Source organism: Microtus ochrogaster, chromosome 18 (assembly GCF_000317375.1).
Source record: "Microtus ochrogaster isolate Prairie Vole_2 chromosome 18, MicOch1.0, whole genome shotgun sequence".
NCBI lineage: Eukaryota > Metazoa > Chordata > Mammalia > Rodentia > Cricetidae > Microtus > Microtus ochrogaster.
The window spans coordinates 32296268-32301975 of NC_022020.1; the positions used below are offsets into that span (position 1 = coordinate 32296268).

The window sequence follows — 5708 nt, forward strand, 5'->3', positions numbered from 1 at the left end:
TCACCAGGACAAGAACTGAGGGTTTTACTGGCAATTAGATGATAACCAAATCTGTCTCTCATCTAGGCTCCCATTTGAATAGTGCATCGGGGGCCAGATGATGTCAACAGACTTCCCAGCAGACTGGTTATCTCAGCACTCTACCCCTGGCAGGAGAACCTGTGCTCTGATGTATTTTTAGTGCTTTTCTACTTTGTTAATCCAGTCATCTGAAGAAGAGCCAACAGCCCGACTGTGCTGTGACCTCACTCCTCAGATTTATTCCTTAACAACTAGCAAGTTATTTAGTCACCTGGGAAGAATCTAGAAGGGGGCTGGGGTTCCCCCATTTTCAAACTCTCAGAGGTCACAGGGGCTTGTTATGCCAGCCAAGGTGAAAGCGTGGGCTTCACCGTTGGTAGCAATCTTATATTCAAGGGAGACAGATAAAGAAAAGGCTGCGATCAAATCAGGTATGTACAATTTATCATTTTACCATCAGGGTGGAGGACGGGTTAAAAAGCCAGAACTTATTCTGCTTTTTCTGAAGTATTGGGCTTTAACAAGATCAGGCCCACATCCTGTTAATGGTAAGCCTCCTGTTGTTGTTTGCTAGAAGTTCATGGTGGATAGAAGGTGAAATAGCAAAAGAGGAATCAACCATTTTCATATCTTCGCATTTGGATTTAATGTCAGATATTTAATTTTATGTCAACTGCATCCAGCTTGCAAGGACAGATTTATCCCACACCAACTGTCCGCACATTTAAAAGCTGTAGCACACAGATAAAATTAGAATCAAGAGAGGATCATATTCCGCAGCAAGAATTCTGTTCTATGTCCCGCTGCTGCCCTGAGCCACAACTGTCAAACCAAATACCAGCATTGCTGTTGTTTTTTCTAGGACTTCCTAAATATATATAGTTTAGAGACTGATCATATCACCAAAAGATGCATGGGCCTTCAGCACATACACACAGATTTAAAGCTATGGATATAAACTTATTTCCAAAGTTATTCTCATCAAGGTAGGGGGAAGAGTAAGGTTTTAACAGAATTGGGAGAGAGTAAAGTCAACTATACAATAAATGCTACCACTTTGGGAAGGTGTTTTCCACTTCAGGAATTTTCTCAAATTTCCTGAAAGCAAAATAGATTGGGTATGGATAAAATGCAACTGTTTATTAGTTTCAGACAGTAAAGATCAAATGTCATCATCTTGCTGTTTTTTAGAAGTTGTGACAGTTTATTGCCCATTTAAAGGAAGAAAAAAGGGAATTTAATCTCAAATTTTGATTTAAGTACCTAGTTTAATGTACTCTATAAAATCATAGCTGTAAAGATGCATTGTTAATGTTCTATGTTGGTTATGGTCCAAGACAGGGAAGCATAAGTGACAGTAAATACAGAAGAGATGAGCAGCCTCCTCCACGAGGAAAAAGCATGCACCCTAACCAAAAGTAAGAAAACGTATAGTCAAGTAGATGCTGAGAATGTAGCAATTGAGGAAAGGGCAGTTGGCCGTAACTATTGAAATGGAAAATGTGTTTATTTTCCCGTTATATCCATTATTATAGATAACACTTAATAATAAATCATACAAAGGTGTATCAAAGCTTTCCTGATTAGGTTTGTTTCTAAAATCCCACCAATGTTTCAATGGGTAACAGACTAAGTCAACTATTATAAGTCATGTGAACATTCTATGCAGTTGAGATTTGCTGAGACCTTCATGTACTGTTTTCAAATGATCGCATATGAACTGTCATATAAATTGAAAAATCCAAAGTACAGATATGTAGAAATATATACATATATCCCACTTATAGAAAAAAATAATTTTATATACACAACTACTTGTGCAGATATATTTTCTAGAAATATATGCAGGAACTTGGGGGTTAGAATGAATCAAATTTTTTTTCTTTTTATACCTTTAGATTGTGAATTTCTAGAGGTTTTGCACTAAGGTTCTGACAACTCTTATTTTTTAAAGGTTGTTTCAACAGTAATAAATTGAGTCCAGTTCTCTGGAAAATTTGTCATTGTATGTGTAATACCCAAGTCCATAAAAACGTCTTTATTCATTTCAAAATGCTTTTAGCATTGATTGAATTTTGTTAGAGTTCAATTTTCTGAAATGTCTCCAGTAATTTATTTTCAAGGTTATGATACAGATAGAATACAGTGTGGGGATGACTTTTCTGTCTCTTGCAAAATTGCCTTCAGAAGCTAAGGGTTTGTTCATCTTTGCAACTAAGTGAATAATATGCTTTGAGACTATCTGCAACTATGTACTCAATCTGTTTTTCTGCTGTGTACCCAGCTTGTTTATATTTATCATGCCTTTAAGAAAGCCATGTGGCCAACCTTACTATGCTATGGACTTCCCATGTGATCAGCTTTTAGAAGTTGGGTTGAATTTAAAGCTTTAATCTTAAACTATGACCCCTTTTTCTCTCATGATCCTTTTATGCCCTGGGCCAGAAAGGACAGAGGGAGGGAGAGGAACAGGGAGGGAAGGTCTAATATTATTCTTTGAAAGCAGCAGGTTGAAAACAGCCATGGAACAAAGAAATACCCATAATAAATGGTAGAAGCAACATGTGGATAAAGGTTGATAACATCTATTTATGGCTTTAAGTGCTATTCTGGGTCAGTATAGGGTCCCTTGTAAAACTCTGATAAAAGTTTTTATAATGTTGATTTATTTTTTTATTTTGCTTACACTGGTGTTTTGCTTACACATATGCCTGTGTCAGGGTGTCAGATCTTAAAGTTACAGACAGTTGTTAGCTGTCATGCAGGTGCTCGGAACTTCACCTGGGTCCCCTGGAAGAGCAGTCAGTGTTCTTAACCAAAAGTCATCTCTTAAGCCCCCGGTCAAAGATTCTTGAAGACAAGCACTTCTGCATTCCTTGTCTAAACAGCTTCTAATCCTGTTCGATCATGAGGGTGGCTTTCTGTCCACATAAACAAGCGAGAAGTGGGCAGATCAGATCAGTTTGCTGATGGTTTAGATGACTCCAAGAGTCAGACTCCTTCTTCAACATGCCATAGTCATGACGCAGTAGTTACTAATACAGTGTGTAATGTGTATACTAACTAATAATACAGTATCCTTATACACTATGTTAATAATTAGCAATGTAACATAAGTCACTATTTAAATATATTCAATTTTCACATTTATTTACTGAGTGTGTGTGTGTGTGTGTGTGTGTGTGTGTGTGTGTGTGTGCATGGGGAGTTCAGAGGACAACTTGTGGTCTCTGTGGATTCAGCTCAGGTGTCAGGCTTGGCAGCAAGGGTCCTCACTCGCTGAGCAATCTTACTACCCACTCACTTTCTTGGGCTAGCGTTGAACTCACTCTGTAGCCTAGGCAGACACTCACTTGGTACCTAATCTGAAACTTTTAATCCATCTGCCCTATGCATGATGAGATAAATATCACCTAAGTACAGGTGGCTTTCATACACTCTACCCAATACAGAAATCTGCAATGATTCTTTAACTAGTGATGCCATTTCAATCCTTACCTTGGCATTCAAGACTCTTTGAGAGTTTATCCTAGCCAAACCCTTCCTGTTAAACCATTTACCACCATGTGGTTTCTTGAGCTCTGGAGATTCAATACATATTGTCAGATATACATACACACATACACACACACACACACACACACACACACACACACACACCAGTATCTCAAACTTGTGGCTCAAGCTGTCCCTGAGCTTACAAGGTCTGGATTAATAAAACTGGCTTAATAAACCACACCACACCTAGCTTCCTACCTCATATTTTTTTCCAAATTTAAGACTTTGTTCATGCTGTTTTTCAAAGTGTGGTCTATAGACCAGCAGAACAGCTTCTTTACTCCAGTTTTGAGAAATGGTGAAGACCTCAGTACCCAGCCCAGATGTATTTTGAGTCTGCATTTTAACAAGACTTTCATGTTCACATGGATATTAAATTTTGAGGCTTAGTGTAACAGTATAAAGCAGTGATTTTGACTTCACTATTTACTTCCCCATCAAATTTGCAGGTGCCTTCCCAGACACTCCTGTTCCACATAGGTCTTTGCGTAAGTCTTCTGCCCTCATTTCCTGGCATTCTGAGATGCTCTTGAGCCCACAAGTGACCTACAAGCATGTCATTGTCCTGTTTCACTACCCTACCCTGTACCTCAGTCCCTCAGCCTCTCAGTCCTTCACCACTGCCGAGGTGGCACTGAGCTAAACTGGACTGCGCTAATAGGAGGGAGTTAGGGAAGGCTACAATGCCTCGTCCCCTCTCAGCCAATTCCTCCTCTCTCCACACTAGGCCTCAGGGCTTTCCTGAGAGCACGGTCAGCTATCCTCACATTCTGTAGCGTGAGGGCGGGATCCAGGCACAATTGACTCTCTGGCTTGCATACACCTCTTGATTTCCTTATTACACTCTCAGTGATGCCTCTTCCAGGCCTTGTCTGTGGTTCTTCGAGACTCTGACCCACAGCTATTTCATATCCAAAACCTAGAGTCAAAAATCTCCTCGTGTGTCTCCACCATATTTGACAAAGAGCTTTTTTCACACTGCCGCTTCAGTTCATCTCAACACCACATCGATTCCATATCTACGCAATGATCAGATAACCCAGTCAGAGGAAAGTTTCTCATCTTCCCTTATATATGTAAAGGCTATTGGTAGGCATATCCATGTGGAACCCTATGAGGTAGCTTCTACATTCAAAGGTAATCAAAAACTTTGGGCTTTTTTCAATGCGTAGGCCTATTTTCCCACCTACAGGGAGTAACTAAGATTTGCTACAGGGACAAAGAGGGTCTCCCAGGGAAAATGGTAAGAGCTCGCTGCTCTAAAAGTAGATGGTGATGACTTTATTGATGTCTTTGCCATACACAGTGTGGCTTTAGGAAATTATTTTAACCTCTCTAAGCTTGTTTGCTTATTTGTTAAATAAGAATAATAGTTATACCTCTGTGGTGAAGGACATTGTGTATACAAGGTAGTTAGAGCAATGTCTTGATGATTCACATCCTTCTACAGCTATTAAACATCAAACTTGAAAAGGAGCATTGGGCATGGTCCTTTTCTTTAATTTGCAAAGCCTGTTTAATGCTGTGGCTTCACCTCTCTAGTAACCCTCCAGTTACACCGCTCTGGCACTCACGACAGTAACGTGACACCCTAACGAGACTACGTGGTCTTAGCTGTCCCTGTGCACAGAGTATAAATCGTGTGTGTGTGTGTGTGTGTGTGTGTGTGTGTGTGTGTGTGTGTGTGTATGTATGTGTGTGGGGTGTGTGTATGTATCTGTGTGTAAGGTGTGTCTGGTGTGCATATGTGGTGTGTGTATGTGGTATGTGTGTGTGTGTAGTGTATGAATGGGTATGTTGTATGTGTGTGTGTGTCCTGTCTGTCTGTCTGTCTGTCTGTCTACCTGTCTATCCTTAGGGCAAACAGAAATGGAACAGCCTGTTAAAAACTGAACATGACTTTACAATATGAAAACTTACATACTGAAATCAATAGCATTTCTTTTATAAAGTCATTCTCTCCAGAAGGACATGTGAGCATAGGTGAGTTTTCCAACTTCTCTTGTCTTCAGAATTCTAGTCCATAGAATAAAACTGATAATAATACTTTTTTACTGATATAGACTTTTTACAAAGATTGAGAAACTAAAAATATTATTTTCTGAGTTACAAGACGTCATTCTCTTTTA

The 5708-nt window shown here is 39.5% G+C and overlaps 1 protein-coding gene across 1 annotated transcript in view; it reads left to right on the forward strand.

The window, feature by feature from the left end:
- The first annotated feature begins 280 nt into the window (after positions 1-280).
- Positions 281-5708, forward strand: part of Myot (myotilin) — a 42275-nt gene continuing 36847 nt past the window's right edge. Inside the window, exon 1 of the mRNA XM_013349475.1 lies at positions 281-452. The gene's annotated coding sequence lies outside the window, so the exon portion shown is untranslated. The remainder of the gene's footprint in view (positions 453-5708) is intronic.